Source organism: Xenopus tropicalis, chromosome 1 (assembly GCF_000004195.4).
Source record: "Xenopus tropicalis strain Nigerian chromosome 1, UCB_Xtro_10.0, whole genome shotgun sequence".
Classification (NCBI taxonomy): domain Eukaryota; kingdom Metazoa; phylum Chordata; class Amphibia; order Anura; family Pipidae; genus Xenopus; species Xenopus tropicalis.
This window is the reverse complement of record NC_030677.2, coordinates 41078159-41100216: the sequence shown is the minus strand read 5'-3', so window position 1 is coordinate 41100216 and position 22058 is coordinate 41078159. Positions and strand designations below refer to the sequence as shown.

The window sequence follows — 22058 nt, the reverse complement described above, 5'->3', positions numbered from 1 at the left end:
GCATGTATCTACAGTACGATGGCGGGGGGAGAGGGAGCTGGGACCCTAGGCACATACCTCTGTTGCCCCCAACTCCAGCATTGCACTTAGTTGCCAGTCAGGGAATGGAGGGGCAGCAGTGGTGGCTGGGGAGATAGGGGCTGAGGAAGAGACTGAAGGAGAGTTGGCAAAAGTTGTCTTATAGACAAGTCCTCTCCCAGTGGGTCTCTGTAGGTTAGTACCCATTGGACACTGCATATTAATGGCTAAATCAGGTTAAGAGCTGCTCATTTAGCAACCTCCATAAACATGAGTGTAGATTTAGTGGCACATTTATTAACATTGCGATTTAAGAGTTTTAAGAAACCATCAATAAACTCAATTCCACTAAAAGCACAATTTTCCACTCATTTATTAAAAGATCCGAATATAAGTGGTTGGGTATGTTACCTAACCACTTAGATTGTAAGCTCTATGGGGCAGGGACTTCCTCCCTACTGTGTCTCATACCACATGGCACTTATTTCCTGTGCATTTATATACTGTATATTTATTGTATTTATTTATTATAACACTTGTCCTCCTTGTGTGTAATTGTGTATATTGTAAGATTGTACAGTGCTGCATACCCTTGTGGCGCTTTATAAATAAAGTTATACATACATACATAAAAAAGCACGCACTAATTAAAATGCGGAATGAAAATGAAATGAACACGAAAACCTCAAATCTTTCATTTTTATAAGAATTTTTGTGCACTTCCAAACAAAAAAGCCCAAAAACCTGTAACACCACAAATTAAATAAAGCTTGTTACAATATGCCTGGGACCACTGACTTCTACATGACATTGACAGCTTTTAGATGGAGGACTTAAGTCTATGATTTTTTTTTTTACTTAATAAACCATGAATTTTCCGAGTCTTCATGTAATTAGTAAAATCCACAATTTTAGCGCTAAAAATGAAAAAAAAAAAAAAAAAATGAAAAAGATATGTGTTAATAAATGGGGCCCCCTTAGTATTAGTTACCTTCTGTATAATTGGATAGAAAGAGAGTATTCCTTCAGCACCCAGAATTAGTTTTACCTGGTTTTTATTTATAGTATATATATATATATATATATCAATGTTTTAGGTTTCACTATAGATTTCTTTCCTTATTTAATATAAGAAAAATATAACAACGCATTTCGCCCTGTGACCTAAAATGTAAAATGCTACGTGCTTGCCAGTTTTATTATTGCTATTTTTATTCTTTATGTAAATTTCTATGTAGCCCTGTAGAATTCATTTTCCAGTCTGTCATTCTAACAGCTGCCCGCTTGCTGGGATAATTTGGATCCTAGCAACCCAATAACAGTCACTTCAACTTTATTTTAAGGTGAACATGACTTTTAATTTTAAACACACATTCAGGAAAGGACACACTGTGAAACATACACCACTGCCACCTGGAAATTAAAGTCCTACCAAAGTTGGGGGGTAAATATTAAATCCAGAGGAAAATGTTGAGGGAAAGAATGAATCTCCCCAAGGTAAAAGAAGGAGAAATAGTCCAGCTCTCCAAACACGAGTCTCGGTGACATCATTGCCGGCCCAGGCTAACGCCCTTCTCCAGATGTGAGCCGGGCGGCAGAGATTCTGAAACACAACAAAACTGTTCTCAGCGTCTCCTGTGGTAACTTGTAGGCCTATAAAATGAAGGCATCTGACGTTATTAGATTACACTATTTTGCAAACAGCTTTTTTCGCGATGTGTCAGTAAGAAAAATATGTGGGATCCTCTAGTTGCATGCAGGCAATTATCCCTGCACATACCAGTGCCTACACCTTAGCCATTTTACTGTGGATTACAACTCATTACCAGAACTTTAAATCAACATATCACTTGTCCAGCTGTCACACTGTGTGACTTTCACTGCCTAATATCTGTCATGTGGATTTCTGTTACTCTGCCTCACACTCAGCCTAGGCCATATTTAGTGTAGGGGAGTAAGGATACTAGCGGCCCCACCATCACATGGTGCCTTGGACCTACAAATGTTAATCACTTTCTACTTTCAACTGAAAACTTAATTAAACTCAATGTGGAAATCTAGAATTAAATTAGGAGCTCCATGTTTTTAAACTGAGATCTCTGCCCCCCTGTCCCCTGAGCTCCCCCACAGCAACCATGTATGCATCAATGTATCAATAAAGGAGTATTGTTAATACTCTGTCTTCTGTGACACTACCTCTGAAACTGATGGTGGCTTTACATGGGCATATTTAAGCTGCTGATTTGGGCCCTTCAGAACAATTCAGCAGCTTATCTGCCTGTTTATGGGGCCCTCCGAGAGGCTTACTTGATTGATATCTTGCCAAAATATTTTGGTCAAGCAGGTTTGATTTTTCTGTAGGATTATGGACTGCAATGGCTCATTGATACAGTCCAACTCTGACAGCTCATATTTATGTGATTGTAATCAACCATTTGGCCATAGGACTAAAAGAAGGAAATAGCCTAATATAGTCCACCGTAGATGGGTATATTGTGGATAAAAGCTGTTCATTTTGCAACCTTAACAAAAGAGTGGATTTTATAGTGTATGGCCAGCTTAAGGGTATATTGGGAGTCCCTGCCATAAAGCATGACAAGACTTCTGTAAATGCCAAAAGGGGTAAGAAAGAGTCACATAGTTATAGAAAATGGATTTCACCATTCATGGTGAAAAAAACAAACATTTTAATTTCCAAGCAGTAAAGTAAAACATTTTTCCTGTATTACAATTTACATTACTATTAGGGGCTGATTTACTAACCCACGAATCCGACCCGAATTGGAAAAGTTCCGACTTGAAAACGAACATTTTGCGACTTTTTCGTATGTTTTGCGATTTTTTCGGATTCTGTACGAATTTTGCGTTACCAATACAATTTTGGCGTAAAAACGCGAGTTTTTCGTATCCATTACGAAAGTTGCGTAAAAAGTTGCGCATTTTTCGTAGCGTTAAAACTTACGCGAAAAATGCGCAACTTTTCGCGTAAGTTTTAACGCTACGAAAAATGCGCAACTTTTTACGCAACTTTCGTAATGGATAGGAAAACTCGCGTTTTTACGCAAAAATCGTATTGGTAACGAAAAATTCGTAAAGAATCCGAAAAAATCGCAAAACATATGAAAAAATCGCAAAATACCGATCATTACAAAAAAAACGCAATCGGACTCCATTCGACCCGTTCGTGGGTAAGTAAATCAGCCCCTTAGTGTAATATTACACTAATATTACATTGTTTCCATGCAAAGTACTGATGACAGTATCTATTTAATATGTGCTTTGAATAGTCCTACATGCAAACCCCAATTGTTGCTGAAACACTAGCAGGGTCATATTTTCAGTAAAGCTTTTGAAGCCAATCCCTATGGTAGCAACTTCAGGGGGCAGCAGACAGATGGCTATGTAGAAAAAAAGAACATTCTGCAAAATCCACTGGTGGAGTGCATTGTACAGTGCTTGATAATAATCTGATGCATCACACCCCCGTTATACATGCTACATGTTTATATGGGTTTTTAGGGTCAAAGTAGCACTGGGTGTCCAGGAAAGAAATTCCACATTAAAGAACAACTACTGTAAGGTTTTCAGATCATTTGGAAAATGAGTTAAAAGCAGTCAGTTAAGTCTTTTTAGCTGCATTTAGATTTTTTAGCTTGATCTAGATTTTTCCCACAACGTGGTAAGTAACCTAGCACTAAGCTAAATTTGAAATGAGTCCTGCAGAATTGTGCTTAGTGTGGGTCGAATAGTATTGTAACACAATATAATGAATATGAGAGGTTCTTGGAACTTGCCACCACCCTGCCAGAAAAGGAACAGTGCCTCAAACAAGGCTAAGGGGCAGATTTATCAAAATGTAAGTTTAGAGCTTAATACTTAAAAGCTCACTCATGTTCTGGTTATTGCTATGGGATTTTTAGAAGTGCATTTATCAAATGGTGACTTCTAACTTTCACCCACTGATAAATTCTAAAAATTCCATAGGAATAAATAGAATGTGGGTGAGTTTTTATGTATTAAGCTTTAAACTAACGTTTTGATAAATTAGCTTGCAGTCTGCTCATGTGCAGTTTGGTGAGATTTGTAGCTGGCGTAGTGCAGTTGCAATTATCAGTTCATTCTGCCTGGACTAAACCACTATATTGAAAGGGACGGGTGCTGGGGAGGAATGGTACAGGCGCCACTTCAGCTCAACCAATGACCACATTTAGTGCCAGTCACTAGCCAGCCAGATTCTCAGTCTTATTGACCAACTATTTTTTATGGAAGTATGTTGGAGAAATAAAACTGTTTTCTGAATAAGATTTGCTTATATTTTTCTGAAAAGTAGATTAGGGATCTACTGAGTTTGGATGGGAAGTTACTTCATGCATGGATCAAACTGAACTGAAACATGTACAACGCACAGGATGGGGGAGGGAGTTGGCTGAGGAGAACTGGACCCAAAACAAAAATCTGAGAAAAAACCCAGCTGAAGTAGCAAGAGCCCTGTAGAAGTCACAGGCGCAGCCTAGCATGACAGCCCTGCACATACTCTATGATGTCATTGTTTAGGGAAAGAAAATTGGCTGATAAATGAGGGTGTTTTTCAGTAAGTGCAAGGGTGGTCCTGCCATAAAGCTAAGCTAATATCCCGCCTCAAGCAGCAAAATGTATATCTTGCAATTATTGAGACATCCTCATTTTAAACTGTTGTTCTCATGGCTAAAGGTATGCATGCTATAAAAGAGCAACCGTAAAACATAAACAAAATATATTACTTGTTTATTATCTGTACACAAAGCAACCTTTTACTTTGCATGTAAAAATGTCTCCCTGTTTATGGGCTACACTTATTTTCACTTTCAATGGGCAAACAACACCAAGGAATGAAAGGTTTTTATATGCATCTGTATTATATAATGCACTATCCCTTCTCTTCATATAAACAACTTGTTGCTGATTGTATGAAATTAATTGCTAATCTGTAACTGCACTTGTGCACTGCAGTTTAGTACCTTTGTTCATAAATCAGTATAATAAATCTTTATATTCATAATAACGTGTATATACAGTAAATAAGCTCCTAGGTTCCATTGGCATCTAGGTTCCATAGGGTTAAATATTATTTCTGGCACTGCATGCACTGAAGATGCTAGACAGGGGCAGTAATTTTAAAGGGGACCTAAGTACTCTAAATAAATATGCATAATGCCCTCTTGCTATTTTTAAATAAGTATTTTGCTTAGTAAAAAAATAAAAAGATTTTAAAATGCATGAATCCTGTCCAATCAGAAATATCCTGCTCAGGTAACCCTGCCCCAGCTGTCATGGCACTATGCTGGGTTGTGGTCAGACAGTGCAGCATCTTTGAGCCCAGAGCAGTACAGGTATGGGACCCGTTATTCAGAATGCTCGGGACCTGGTGTTTTCCGGATAAGGGATCTTTCTGTAATTTGAATCTCCTACCTTAAGTCTACTAAAAAAAATTATTTAAACCCAATAGGATCATTTTGTCTCCAATAAGGGTTAATTATATCTTAGTTGGGATCAAGTACAATGTACAGTTTTAATATTACAGAGAAGAAGGAAACCATTTTTAAAAATGTGAATTATTTGATTACAATGGAGTCTATGGGAGATGGCCTTTCTGTAATTCGGAACTTTCTGGATAATGGGTTTCCGGATAAGGGGTCCAATACCTGTACTTTAACACCTTCAGCAGCACCCATGCCACCCAGCCAGTGCAATGATTGACAGGTCACTGACAGGGACATGGTTACATAAAAAGCTGCTTCCCTCAGCGGTGTGTATCCAGGGGCCCATACTCACTCTTCTTATATGTATGTTTAAACAGGGGGAGCTAGGCAAACACTCACTATTTCTTGACTAATGGGCCTTTTGGGTCTATTCGGGACATTAATATTTTTTCTGGCATAGACCAAGCCTTTCCAAGATTCTAGATGCTGCATTTAGTATGAAATCATCTATAGCAAACATGAGACAACATGAGATTTATAACATAACATGGGATTCATAAGTGGAGGGAGATGAGGCTTATTCACCACAAGTTCAGTATTTTGCACATTTAATGTAATGTGTTCCTTAAATATGATGGGGTCTGACACTGGGCTCTGCCTTCAAAAAACAACAGTGTGTGTGTGCATAAAGTAGAACTAAATCTTAATTATAAATTGGCATATTATTCCTTTTCATCTTTAAATAAATTTTGAATTCCTAGTGAACCCTGAATAATCAGTTGCTATAGAAAAGGGAGGGATCAGTCATAGCAAATCTACAGTCCAGCTCAGATTCCTTGGATTTGCTCATAAATTTGATTAAAATAGTGTCAGGATCACATAAAACTTCACTTTTCCAAAGAAACATTTGGAGGTTCCACAGAAATGCAGCCCCAAAACCACAGCTCAATGCCGATGTCTAAACCTGATTTTAAATAAATGTGCAATAAATTTTACATGTTTTTAAATACCAAGAGAGAGGTGGAGACTGATTATAAGTAAAAACCTTTATTATGCTTTCAGTAGGTGGATAGTCAAATAAAATAAGCACAGGCTCCAGCTATATGTGGAAAATATTTGGTAACTCTGGTGAATGTTAAATGTGCTTTTCTTTAGCCCATTCATGAGGAGAACAGCTTCTGCCTTAAACTGCATCTGTACCGCTGCCAATCATCACACTGAAAGCATTTGCTTCTCAGTTCAGGGGCCTGCATCACCTTTCAAATATTTCTGACGTAGGTTCAGTTAATCTGGGTCTCGGAATATGACTTCCCTGAGCATACCTATAGTATTAGCTAAATAGGTGCAATTTGGAGCCTCTTTAAATGAAGACCAATTGCAAATTGTGTCAGAATATTACTCTCTACTTTACAATCTTCATTGCACAATGAGAACAGTGAGTAGAATTGAGTTTTGTGCCACATGACAGGTGGAATGATGTTATTCTTAGTTTAACTGAAAAGTCACCCCTCTGCCACCTGATTGACTCCTAGGGGCACATTTACTAATCCACGAATGCCACGAGCGTTCGATCGGTGTACTTTCGACTTTTTTGTACTTTGCGACAAAATCGTATTGTCGCGCCCAGTATGGAAGTTTCGGATTCATTCAAGCTTCGGTATCGTGACTTTCCTTGGGCCAGGTTGGAGCTGCACAGTGCCATTGAGCCCTATGGGAGACTTTCCTTGGGCCAGGTTGGAGCTGCAGAGTGCCATTGAGCCCTATGGGAGACTTTCCTTGGGCCAGGTTGGAGCTGCACAGTGCCATTGAGCCCTATGGGAGACTTTCCTTGGGCCGGGTTGGAGCTGCAGAGTGCCATTGAGCCCTATGGGAGACTTTCCTTGGGCCGGGTTGGAGCTGCAGAGTGCCATTGAACCCTATGGGAGACTTTCCTTGGGCCGGGTTGGAGCTGCAGAGTGCCATTGAGTCCTATGGGAGACTTTCCTTGGGCCGGGTTGGAGCTGCAGAGTGCCATTGAGTCCTATGGGAGGCTTCCAAAATCATGCACAGAAGGATCAAAGTCAGAAAGGTTTTCCTGCATTTTACGATCGTTCAGATACAAAAATTTTCGTGACTTTCGGATTGCCAATACGATATTATCATGACTAATATGATTTTTTCGTAAGCATATTCGTGATATTTGCGATCTTAAGAAATTATCGTATCCAATCCGAATTTATCCCATTCGGGATTTGAACTCGCGTTTTCATGAATGTGCCCCTTAGAATTTGGATTTTAATGGTGTCTCAGGGTCTGTGAAGCCATGAACACGTTCTCTAATTAGGGGGTGATTTTCTTGTAAGCAGAGGCATACAACACAAGGCAAAATCTGGATCCCAGATTTGTTACCAATTACTTGAAATTATTTTGAAGCTGCTGAAGACAGTATAAGAAATGCCACCAATATGGAAGCCACTTTAAGTGTATATTTTCACTGAGTACAACCTTGGAAATCAGCATGGAATTTGTGATGCTCTTTGGCAATACAACAAGCATCTTCAACCTGTATCTTACCCACCCTTTATAACTACAGAGGGGCAGATGCTGACAGCAGAAAGCCTCTGACCACTGCAGTACTTTGCTGACACAAGGGGACAGTATGATGTGAAGAGGGCAACAAGGTATTGGTACTGAAATTCAGGTAATTTGCTAGATTTGTTGAGGTTCTCGGTGGAGCTCAGTGCTACATGCTATATATCCACCACTGGAATTACAGATCCACAATTGTAGTGATCAGGGTAAAAGGCCTTTCCATTGGTCTATCAAACAGCACTGAGCTGACTAGGAATGGCATGAGAAAATGTCAATACTGTAGCCAATGGCATAAATATGAGCAGCCTCTAGATATATATGAGCTACAAATACCCCCCATCAGTGGGAAGATAGAAATTGTAGCTCAATAACATCGGAAAGGACCAAAGGTCAGTCATCTCTGTCATTGCAAGCAAAGCTACAACACCAAGCTATTTGCCAAAATCCAGTGACAGTAAGCTGTGAACAATAATGCTTTCAAACAATAAGCATACTGCTTGGCTTGGTAGAACTTGTTGGTTGAGTCAAAACAGCTGCAAAAATGGCCTAGTGTATATCACTAATTATGAGAAAGGGAGATCAAAAGGACAGCTTATCAGAACTGGAGACAGTTATTTCCATCTTGGAACAAAAAACAAAAGGCGCACTGTCTCGCATCTTCCTTTGAGGTACCTTTGTCTGTGTTTCTGTGCCCCCACCCCCAAATACACTTCACCTCACCCTTCCTTTATTGGCAGCAGCCCTTGCACAGACACAGCTACAGAGCAAGTAATTATTAATTGTTCAGAGTGTGTCAATTTTCTTCTTACATAACAGGAACAATTAAAATAGAATAGCATTGTTGGCTAAGGCAAAAAAATGATTAAAAATAAACCAATGAGCCTTCCTTTCCAAAGACACCAAACAATGAACTGGCGGATGACCAAAATAAACACATTTTTTTGTTTTCTGTATGTATGAAACAGAAACAGTTCCCATTTGTCTAAAGTCATTTCAAAGTGATTTTGCCATGGTAATTAGAATATTGTAGAATTTGTAGGTAATGCAGAGATGAACCCCAGACATGTGTGTGGGAATCAAAGGGTTTCATTCAACGTCCCCCAAAAAAGCTGCCTTAACTGGAAAAGCAATCTTAGAAAGAATGCCAAGACTAATTAGAAATCCTTTTATTTTTTGACACGGTGGCTTAAATGGCTGGGATTATATTTGAAATAGTACCAGGTTCTGCTCTTTGATATTTTCAGCAGCACCTTCAACAAAGTGGGATATGGCAACGGCAGTAGAATGGAGGAAAGGTACAAGCTTGAAATAGGAGGAAATAAATGCAAATCTCAAGCCCAAACTCAAAAGGACAATGAATAATGAGATGTCTCAGTTTTAGTTCCTGTTTGCTCATTGGTTTCTCTGTATTTCATGCCTGTGTTATGCATGGCATCTCTTTAAATGTTTTCCAGAGTCATACCCAGCATTTTGCATGTGTGTGTAAATTTACTGAGGTCCTAGTACTGTAATAATTTGTGTATAAGGGCACGTCTCCCCCTCTATATCACCCCTAACACTGGATGACCACACAGGTTTTAGTTCGATACGCGATTAGAAGGGGTATAAAGGAGAGCAAGACCTCTCATATGCAAGACAGAATCTGCAACCAAACAAATCAAAGAACTGTAATTTTTGAATTGTTATAACATAAATTATATTATAGTCTTTGTTTATTCAAAAGTTGCTTAGAATAAGGGCTGCAACAGACGGGGAGATTAGTCGCTGTGCGACAAATCTCCCTTGTTGCGGGCAACTAATCTCCCCGATATGCCATCCCACAGGCTAGAATGTAAATCGCCGGTGGGATTTCATACTCGGTGCAGCGATTTGACGAAATCGCCAAAGTTGCCTTGAGAGAAAACTTCGGTGATTTCGGCGCCGCGTATGCCATCCCACCGGCAATTTACATTCTTGATGGTGGGATAGCATATAGCGGAGAGATTAGTCGCCTTCGACAAGAGAGATTTGTTGTGCGCCGACTAATCTCCCCGTCTGTCACAGCCCTAAGGACTGTAATATACTGACAGCTTATTTACCTTGTGTACATTTGTACCTAATCTGTTACTGGTCTATATGCTAGAGAAGAACGTATGCTTTGGCTCCTGTGGGATAGATCAGAGTTCCAAGGAGTGGATCTGAGTGAATTAGCTAAAGGTAGTACATTGAATACATATCATGGTTTATTAGGTAACTGGTTTAAAAAGATTTCCTCTGTTGTGTAGGCACCTTGGGGCTTAATCTAAAGAAATCTTTTATGCAATTGGTCGGCCGGCCCAGGTGGTTGAAATGTCTATTTCCGCTGAAGGAAATCACTTTAAAGCATACCAATCCCACAGACCTTCCAGGCAAGGGGAAGATACAATGCTCAGTACAAAGCACAATTCCTTCCCTTTTTGCTTCCTTTTAATATTGCTTTCTTAACTCCACCTTAGTTTCAGAGAAAGTTTTATCTTGTTAATTCCTGTTTTTTGCCCAAAAAAAATCTAGTGAGTAGCTTTGCCACTTCTGCTTGACTATGTTTTACAGACCTCCCTGAAAGCCCTCAACTGTCAGAAGACATTATATAAAATGTGGCAGCATAAAAGTACAATGTACATATAAAAGCCCCAGAAACAAGTATCAGAGCACTAAGGGATACAAATAATCTAGCATGAAGTGCAGTGAAGTGGGCATAACACAGCCCTGTCCTGACTATCTACCATAGACAGTGCAAGTTAAGGGTGGGAAGGGTGCAGGATGGAAAACTGCCCTGCCCCTCAGTGCTTATTCATGGGGGGACTGCAAGGACCTGTACATGTGGGGCAGAATGGAGGGTAGGGTACAAGCGGGTAGGGTGAAAAATACATAGTACTTTGCACCCTGCAAATTGATGTCAATAGTGTTCAAAGGAAGTTATGCCCTATCGAGCAGGGCCCTATTTACCTCTGTATCAGTTTTTGTATATAATTTGTATGTTTGATGGATCCACCCATCTATTGTACAGCATTTCAGAATATGTTGGAACTTCATACGTATTTATTATCACTTGCAGTACAGTAACTCATGTTGATTGTATGGTATTTCACCAATAAATTATTTTTAAACCAAAGGTCTCACAGATACCAAATTCTTCTTACTCGTGTAACTATCAGCAATATTTAGTATGGACTCTCCAGCCCTTGCCACTTTCTTTGTATATATCCCCTAATATCTGTGGGTGGCCTATAGCACTGCTTGTTCTATGCCTCAGGAGTCTGTGTAGGACAGGAAACAGGAAGGAGGAAAGGTAAACGTCTAGCTCCAGCTTGCTGTAAGAAAAAAAAGACAAGTAGTTATTTGTATTTCAGACCTGCGCACACACCTATATATGTTTTCATGTAGCCACAAATGAAATCAGCATTAGAATGTCAGATTGCCGAAACTTTTGCTTTAGTGCTTGAATCAGACTGCACAGATCAGATATTTAGGATTTGGAGTGTGAGACAAATATTTATTATATTGCACTCAGGGTCGTAACTAGAGGTATGAGAGGCACGTGTTTATGGTGCAATGGTGGCGGTGGGGCACTGGGCATAAATCTTAATTCAGTAATATCAGTTAGCAGCGAATGCTATAACCTTAATGCTGGTCTGAACATACCCTTTCTGGAAAGAGTTACATTCTCTTTAGGGCCCTTCACAAAGACATTTTGAAAATGTGGTTCAGTGGTGTATTTCACAACACAGAAATATAGTAGTTAATTGACCCCAGTCTCATCTGTTCACTGACGCAGAAAACATTATAAAATTGCACAGCTTTTATCTGCATTCATATAGTTTTAGCGTGCTCCCATTATCGCTTCATTTCTCAGCAGAACTTCGTCTTCATCTGAAAGATCCAGCCATCAGAATATGATTTCCAGTCAACCCATGGGCTTGCAAAACACACAAAGGAAGCCAGCACACTCTATATATCTTAAACAGACGCATAAGCCTATGCAGTGTAGATCCTAGGGTCCCCATTTTGGAGCTTTCGGATCTGTGCCCACAGATGACAGTGTGTCAGTGAATGAGCCCTTGTATGTTTTTATCTGCTTGGTCTTCTCCCTTCTTAGTAGGCAACAACTTTCCATTTTGCTGAATAGGATATCATTGTGCAACTTGGTATTGCCTGAGATTGTTCTCTGCATTCTTGAAAGATAATTTAGGCATATAGTGCTATTGCACCATAACTCTGACCTCACTGATCACAGTTCCCCTCAAACGTAACTGAAATACTCCATTTGCCATTTCATGCCTTTACAGCAACATAAACAACAGAAACCTGTGTTGCTGATACATAATTACTTTTCTAACAAATGGTGTGTTATAGAGATAATTAAAACCACATTTATAAAGCATGAGAGGGCCACTCAGACAAAAAAATCCTTTGTTTGATCCTAGCATGTAAAGAGACGTAAAACTACGTTTTGCCTATGCATTGCCAATATTAAGCAAAGGAAGTATAGTGTTTAAAGCTTTTTTGGTTTAGTTTCTATCCATTTACTGGGGAACTTTTGAAATTACAATAAACCTTTGTAGAAATGAACATTCCATTTGCATTGAATAGCCTCTTGTAAAAAATAACAGCACAAGCAAATCTAAAGTAAATGTTTATTTGCAAACTGCACAATGATCTTTCATGGGTGAATCTGCTGATGCCTGATCACGATGTTTTTAGCTATGGTGACGCTATTGCTGGCAGAATATAACACCTTATACCGTATGAAGGCAATGACATTGGGGAGTAACTGATGCCATTTGCATTTGGTGAGGAAAAGGGTCACTCCAAGTAAACAAATTAAATAACCAAGATATTGTAAATAAAGGCAGAAGCAACAAAAGTCCAAGACATTATGTCCATGAATTAGTGAATTTGACTTATGATCACCTATAAGGCTAATGGCAATCAAACAGATTTGTCACCCCTGGGAAATCTGCATCCAGATGACCAAATGACCCCTCCTATGTGGAACTGGGCAAGTATTTTAATAACTACAGTGTGTGGGAGAGCAACAGTGGTCCATCTCTGCCTGCTGTTGCTTCCCACTTAAATTAATGGAAACCCGCTGCCTATGGGAGACCCTGGATCTGTCAGGGGAAATCCTTGGGAATGTTGGATTTCGTATTCCCATGCAATCCCCAGGGTGGAACTGGCCCACCAGGATGCTGTGAAATATCCCAAAAGGCCCTGGTCCTACTGGACCCTGGCCTCTCCCCCCAGGCCCTCTCCAGTAATCCTGTGATCTGTGTCCATGGGTTCTGGTAGCCACCAGTGGGGCTGGGGTTTTTTGTCATATGGTGGATCTGTGGTGGTCGGGGCCCTAGAGTTTGGGTTCCCAGGTGGCCAAACTACCTCATTCTGACACTGCTAATTACCACCTAACATTGGTGGGGTCAATGTTACTGCCATTTGCAGACCAATTGTAATTCAAGTATGTGATTCAAGTGTCATATAGTTGAGAACACTGTGGCATTTTTAAGGAAGAGCTAAAACTTCTTTGCACATCTCTATGAATATCAGCTAGTAAATATGTCCCCATTTAAACTGGAGATTCTGTCACATAAATGCAAATGTACTGATGTAACATTTATGAAGAATTTAAACATTATTTTTAAAAATGGGAAAAAAACTAGTGCCAGTAAAGGAATTGTATGAAACTTGAGCAAGAAGAATTAATGATTAATCGTTGCCCATAATTGTTTTGTGGTTTTAGCCTTGTGGCTGAGAAGAGCTGACAGAAGCAATAACCTAAAATAAAACTTAAGTGAACTTTCACCCGGGCCAAATGATGATGAAATCGAAAATTCTACAAATAAGTGTTCTGGTGTTAGTATAAAAATATCTAGTCATTGTTTAAGATGTCTTGAATTTGGGCCATGGTGTGTTCATATAAGGCAAATAATTAATGAAAATGTTTTTTACTTTTTGACGTGAGCTCATTTCCTTGGGATTATGTAGAAAAGGTGATTTAACACTATCAGAACTAGCAGAAATAAATTAAATGTATTTTTTCTGCACAAACCTAATTTCACAGATTAGAAGGAGGCCATGTAAAGGTGGCCATACACGGGGCGATCCTAACTGCCGATATCGGTCCCTTAGACCGATTCAGCAGCTAATCAGCCCGTGTAGGGGCACAACGACGGGCCTGCCAGACCAATATCTGGCCTGAAACCGGGCAGATATCGATCGGACAGGTTAAAAAATTCGTCGGATAGAAGACCGCATTGGCTCATTGATGCGGGCCCCGATCCGACTTCTCCTATACCCGTCATTCTAATTCGATCGTTTGGCCCCAGGGCCAAACGACCAAATTAGCCTGGATTCGTCCAATATCACCCACCCGTAGGTGGGGGATATCGGGAGAAGATCCGCTCACTTGGTAACAAGCGAACAGTTCGGAAGGTGTATGGCCACCTTTACCTGTACAAATCCCAATCCCCCTTTAGGATGACTTTCAACCCTTACCTAGGATTGCCACCTTTTTGTAATTAAATACTGGTCGTTGGGTGGGGGAATAGGAGGTGATGTCACATGGGCGCAGGGAAATAGGCATAGTGGGTGGGGAAATGGGTGGGGCATAGGTAGGACAATCCTTACAAGAAAAAATCCAGCAGCGGAGAGAATAAGGAAAGGGAGGGATTTATAGGCTATTACAAATTTACCAGCAATTACATTGCCAAATGCATCCCTATTAACATGTATATTTAAAATGCCAACATATTCTGCAGTGTTGTACAATAAATGGGGGTATACATTAAATGTAGCTTACACTCTTTACAGCAAAGTTTCATATAGGGCTCTTGTCACACACACCCCCTTACCATAATGAGTGTCCATTAGGTAGATATATATTACAACGTGGACACAGGATCAATTTAAAACCCTACATGTGGGATTGGTTGCTTGGTCACATTTTTCCATTTCTTTCCAAAAAAGAGTTATTTTTATGTCTAATAGGTTTCTTTAGGTCCAGGACCTGTACCATCAGGAGCCACACCTCTGGTTTCCCGCAGGGTGAAGATGTACTATCCCTTTGGTTGTGATTAGCAAGGTATACTCTGAATCTGCTAAAGGGATTGTGATCACTAAGACCTTGCTAAGCTTCTTACTAGGACAGCCCTGTGCTTAGCTTTAACACCTTTATCTTATGGTTTCTGAGCCTCATCCGTGAACAAGAACTAAATGTCAACATCAAGTGAGGGTACCCAACAAAAACACTATTATTTTCCATATGCACAAATCAGGTACCTTCATTATAAACCAAGAAAGAAAGTCAGATGAGGTAAAGGCACCCCTGAGACTTAAAGCCGGGTTATAAAAATACAATCCATATTTACTTAATAGATTATCTTTCAAAAAAGCTTTTGATCTTTCAGGTTTGCATGACCTTTACAGTTAACTATATTGTGTTTATTCAAAGATTTAGTGGAGACAGGGCAGCTAATCCACTGAAGACCATAATCTGTCTGACCAATTTAATTACATTCTGTATTTTTTTACAATATATGGTATTTTTCATTTACTTGGCAATTTGGTGAGGTGTTAAAAATGTCCCTTTTAATTTACCTTGCCTGAAATATATTGTATGTGATAAAAAAGTAAAAATGTTCTGAGGCTTTGGTATCCAAGTGTGACACTGAGAGATTTTAAGGCTGATTGATTTTTCTCTGGGCCAAGCAATATTATATAATCTTGTCACAGATATGGGTGGCCTTATTATACTCCCCTGAGGAAGACCCCCTCCACCAGGTATTCAAAATCGGCTCTGGCATTTTGGGTAGAAAGAGGATCAAACATTCCAATACAGCCGCAGTTAAGTATTGGCCCCTTCTTAGGGGTTTATAGATACAGATACGTATCTGGTCTCTATGACCTTTCCCCAGCCCAATGCAGTTTGAGAAGGACGTCATAACAAATAATTCCTATTCCTCTTCCTCATTCAAAAAAGCTTGTTTCCCTTTTCCTATAGCCCTACAACACCCTCCTCTCTTTTACATAATAGGGTCCATAATATTAATTAAAGCCTATGATAATTATTCCAGACTAAAAAATAAGGGAGCAAACAAATTAAAATAACTAATTTTTTTACTACATATTTGTAAGTTTAATTATATTTAAACCATGATGTAAAAACAAAGACCTTTGTGGAGCCCTTGAGAAAGCTGGGGACCACAGTAAGGGCAAAAGGGAAAAAAGGAATTACTATTGCTATTTTCTTATTGTTATTATTATTATTAGGCTATATAGGGGTTTTATAATTCATCCCTTATTCTGCCATTCAAATCTACTATTATTATGCTACTATAAAGGAAAAATACCATATACAGACCTGTTATCCAGAATGCTCAGGACCTGAGGTTTTCTGGATTTGGATCTCCATACCGCCAAGTCTACTAAAAAATAATTTTAACATTAATATTTCACCTCCAATAATGATTAATTATATCTTATTTGGGATCAAGAACAAGTTACTGTTTTAATATTACAGAGAAAAAGGGAATCATTTTAAAAGTGTAAATAATTTGATTAAAATTGAGTCAGTGGGAGATGACTTCCCATTATTAGCTTTGTGGATAACGGGGTCTAATATGAATAATGTACTATAAAGTACTTGTAACTGGAAGCTTTAATCTTCCTGATATTCTGGCACCAAAACATGAATAGAAAACAAAGTTGGGGTCCACTGTGTCTCAATAATTCTAAATACAGTATGATGGATAATTGGAAAAAAGATGCCTAGTTATGTCATATATGTAAATTATAGGAGTATCTGGGAAGTCCCTTGAAAACAAAAATGAAAAAGAAACAAAAATCCCCAAAGATTTTCCCAGTGCACTTATATAAAGTGGTACTTCCTGGCAGCCTCTGTAAACAACACAAAGGGAGCAAGTGGGTGCTTTTTAAATAAAATAAAATATGATATGCAATGAAAATGTGGAAGAACCAAGAACGCAATCCTTCTGCAAACAGGCTGAATAGATCTATATACAGTATATATAAAGTCCTACAAAAGGGAAACACTTGTGGTCAATAATATAACGAACAAATAGGCTTATGCTATAGACTAGGGATACCAGGGCAGCCCACTGAGTGCTGTGATTGTTTCATCCGGTACAATAGTGTATCCACTAGAACAGCAAGGGATGAAGCATAGAGGGTCTGGAAGCTTAAGGGGCCCAGTCTGTTCATACTATTCTTTCTGTAGTCAAACATCTTTCTCAATAGTGCTTCTTACTAGGCCTCAGCCTGTCGGTCTCTCTCCCTAATTCCTTCTCCCACTTTGTTCATACAGATCTCTCCAAAACTCAGCAAGTCACTACCCACTTGAATATGCAGCTTGGCGGATATGTCATGCTCAGAACTTAGTAGTATGGAAAGGGAGAAAATATGGAATTGCAGAACTAGTGCTTAATAAATAAAGGCACATGGAAGACTTCACCCTTGTGACATCTTTGATAAAGATGGCTGGTACAAGTAGGGTGCTAGTGCATTTCCAAGCTTGGACTGGCAATCTGTCTATTCTGGCAAATGCCAGAGGGGCTGCTGCAAGATACCATAGACCATATATGTCAAACACAAGGCCAGGGGGGCCAAATCCGGCCCCCTGGCTGTTTTATGTGGCCCTTGGTGAGTGTGTCTGACCATCCAGCCTGATCAATTTCCATTTTCCTCACATAGTAACTAAGACTAAAGGTGGCCATACACGTGGCGATCCAACGATGTTTCGTACGACCATCGGTCGCACGAAACATCGTAAGATCCGCCACACACCATTCAGGGCTGAATCGGCAGGTAAGGAGGTAGAAACAATAGGATTTCTACCTCCTTCTGCCGATTCAGCTCTGAAGGGAGAATTTTGGTCAGGCGCCTTCTATGGCGCCCGATCAAAATTTTCAAACTTGTCCGATCGGCGAGTCGTCCGATATCGGCAGCTTCCTGCGATATCGGTCGACTCGCCGACATGCCATACACGCACCGATTATCGTACGAAACGAGGTTTCGTACGATAATATCGGTGCGTGTATGGCCACCTTAAGGGGTATATTTATCATGCTGTGTGGAGTGAAGCATTACCAGTAATGTTGCCCAAGGCATCCAATCAGTAATCAGATTTCAGCAGTAGCAAAGCATCTATTGGCTGCTATGAGCAACATCACCGGTTATGTCTTACTCCACTTTTTACACATTGTGATAAATATACCCTTGAGAATCTTACGAAGTATATTAATAAAAAAATGTGGCACCCCTGCCATAGACACTCACTATTTATTAGTTTGGGCTGGTAGGGGGCTGTTTGGGCCACTGTGCACTTGAAATGCCAGGGCCTATTTTGAATCCCAGTCTGGGCCTGTGCATATACATTTCAATTTGAGGGGTTAACTAGTACAAATTATGAGGAACAGGCGACTGGGCTAATACTGTGAATGCCTGGGTGAGGGAGGCTAAGATAGGGTGACTCTTGATAGAGTTGTGAGTTGATGTGTTTAGGACCTTCCTAAATTGTAGGAATAAGATTACTTTTTTTTTTTTTTAATCAACATTTAATGGACAAATAATGGTAGAATTATTTGGGGGGTGCCAAGTTATTAGTAATTCTAATCGCCTACTCAGACCAAGGGTACTTTTTTCAAGTGTGGAACTGTCATAAGCTTCCAGCGCTCCAACACATGCTCTGCTCTCGCATATGCACAGTACAGAGATCAGAATTTCTTTACCCAACATGCACTCACCCAGGGCAGTGTAGAGGTTGATGGGACAGCACTGAGAAGACTCAAAAGGCTGTCAGTGGGGTGCTGGAAGTTGTAGTTCAACAATGGCTGTGGAGCTGATATAAATATGATAAATAACCAAAATCTATTATTAAGTGCAATTATGTGTTATTTGTCCCTTTAACAAGGGCAATGTCCAGTCAAGGCTTTTCTCTGAGGTTGAAGGCCTGGACAAATGCATTCTTTGCCCTGCCCTAAAATCAGCCTTGTAGAAGAAATAAGTGAGAGCTTGTCCTCCAGTTTAAAGGCACTGGAATTCATTTAAAGGTCACCAAGAGAATACAGCACATTTTGTTTTGCTCTGATGAGAGGGCAGCTAAATTCAGCACATGACAGCCGAGCCGAATCACTCGGAGTTCCCTCTGATTCCATGTATCTGTGCCCTGGGGCCGACTAGGAAGGCCATCCCTTGTTTGTGGGTGTAAATCATTCATCTTGACTTGTTTGGAAAATGATATGATTTACTGTAATGTACACAGACAAACATACAAATGCCTCATAGATCCGAAATCTCACACAGACCTATGGGAGTTGTTACACAAAAAAAGAAACAATTGCTCCAGTAGTTGAAGATGAAGAGACTACTTGATAGGTTTTAAAGGGTCAGTTATACCAAAGAATGAAAATGTACTTATTTTCATAAGGTCTCATTTATGAAGGCAAGTGCAACAACCTCTGGCTGCTTGCCAAGGGCCAACAACAGCGAGGGAAAGGGCAACAAAGTGTTGGAACAGGGGGACTAACATAGAGCAGACCACAGGACCCTAGCTCCCTTGTCCCCTGCCTTCCCATGATTAGAGTCTGTTCTGTAATAATTACCCCACTTCTCATATAAAGGTGCTTACACGTATACATGTTCCTTGCAGCTTGCACTTAGTGGCAAAAAAAGGCTCTTAAATGAGGATTTTTAATTGCATTCCTATGTCATGGCATTTACCACATGGCAATGCAGTAGTGAACTGAACCATTCTTCTCTGTATAGGGACTATATCAATGGTAGCTAACTGAAATGCTGAACACAGATGAAACATTAAATGCAGCGCCGGATTTCTACCCCATTCTGCGCCCCACCCCCCTCGCAAGCGCCAACGTTAAAACTCCCATACGGAGCAGTGGGGAGAGGTCCCCTAAGTTTGTGCTGCCCTAGGCCCGGGCCTTTGCCACAAATCCGGGCCTGATTAAATGGGAACTCAGCTTCCAAATGTAAATTTGGTAAAGAGTCCCACACAACACAGAAACCTCTAATATACATATCACTGTAATCAAAAATTAAAAATGCCAGAGTGTAAGGCCTATGCCACTTCAGCCTGCCTTGATGTATTATTTTATGCAAGGTGCAAAGTACAGGGTACACAGACACAAGGGTGCCCTTGAGTAACAACTGACTTGAATAGGTGAAGGTGTTGCTTGCACAATCGGTATCAACCTTTATAACGACATTGATGCAAAGTGATCCCTTTGCATGACAAAAGCTTAGCCTTACACTGATAATGACAGGGCATAGTCGGCATTCTTCTTCTACTGTATATAGGGACCAGCAGGAAGTGCAAAGTCGTCTGTCTTCCTTTTGTGCAACATTTCCTTCTTGTATTATTCCAAGTGTAACGCATGGATCACACATTCTTCTCCATGCATGTTTTGAACCAGTTGTGCTAAAAGCTAAGCAGACCCAAGCTGGACAATACAAAGTCTTTACTATGTTACGAATCTCAATGCTACAGCCAAGCAGTTGTTACCAAGTAGCAAGTTTAAGGTTATGGTAAACTGCTTGTGGATGGGTGCATTAGCAGAATATTCAGCCACTCATACCAACTATTGGATATCAGGGCAATATGAACCAGGAACGGCCAAATAGCACAGATTCAATGCCTTGGCCAGCTGGTTAACAGGTCAGGTCTCTTGGAATGGGCCTAGGCATTTCTGGACTGACCAATAACCTGTCATAGTCCATCAGTCTGTCCTGTTTATCTAATCAATTTTTGTACAACTGTGACAGCGCCAGGGGTCATTCTGCCATATCAGTCTTTTGGGGGGCCACCTAGAAGATCACTGAGTATGGTCATAAATGTGTTTAGCTGAGAGCAGTATACATGCTGCTATTTACTAATGTATTATTTAATAAAAATTATATGACTAAGGACAATAGACTTGCCACTATTACAGTGCCTGGACTTATACATGGAGCTGACACAGAAGAGAAGTTATTTAAGAGCAATGCAGGAAGGCTAAGGCCATTATCTGGGTGGGGGGGGGGGTACTGAGGACTGCTGTGGGATGCTGGGAGTTGAATGTCCTATAAGGTGGCAGCTGGGCATCCCTGATGTATAAAGATAAAATAGCTGTTGTTTATCTACTTTTTTCCATAGGGACCCCATTGATACATGGGGCCAAGGTTAATTGGCGTCTTAGCCCACCCTAAAAGCATTTTAAACCTTATACTTTGATCACTACATTCAAAATCATATAGCTAATGTTGCTGTGATACAGCCAAAACCCCTAAACACCTAACTAGCAGGCACGGCCATGGCCACAAAGGTGTTTAATAAGTAAGAAATGCTAATTTCTAATAAGAGCTTCCTGTAAATGTTCAAATCCCCAAAACAAAGCAAGAGTATCCTGGCCGCCAGACTGCTTTGCATCACAAAGACTTCTCTGCCCTTTTCACTGTTGAGATCACTTAGGATGCAAAAGTACAGAATGAAAATTGATTGGATGATAAGGAGAGGGAGGAGCCTTCCCAGTAGAAATACAAATTAGATCCTTTCCCACAGTGGGATATTTAATTTAAAGGGGGAAGAACACTGTAGAATTGATGTTGTATCAGTTGTTAAAGACTGGATATGCCAGTAACTTAGATTAATGATAGAGGGCCCAAGTGCCCAAACTTGGTTGTTTTCTAAGGGCTCTAGCACACGAGGAGATTTGTCGCCGGCGATTTTTAAAAGAGCGATTTGGCAACAAGACGAGCGACAAGACGCCAATGCTAAATCAATGGAAATCGCCAGCGTCAAAACATACGAGGCTACTTCATAACGCTTGCTGTTTCAAATCGCATACAGACCCTTTTCTGAGCGACTTGAGTAAACATGAGGGGGGGTTAACTGTTGAGTGTACCATGGGTAGCAGATCGCCTGGAGCTCAACTCGCATGAAATCTCTTTGTGGGTATTGTCGTGGCGACTTGTCGCAAAAGCGCC

At 40.2% G+C, this 22058-nt stretch overlaps 1 protein-coding gene across 1 annotated transcript in view; it reads left to right on the top strand.

The window, feature by feature from the left end:
- dlc1 (DLC1 Rho GTPase activating protein) overlaps window positions 1-22058 on the top strand; it is a 112796-nt gene that overhangs the window by 46510 nt on the left and 44228 nt on the right. The gene's annotated exons all lie outside the window — the stretch shown is intronic.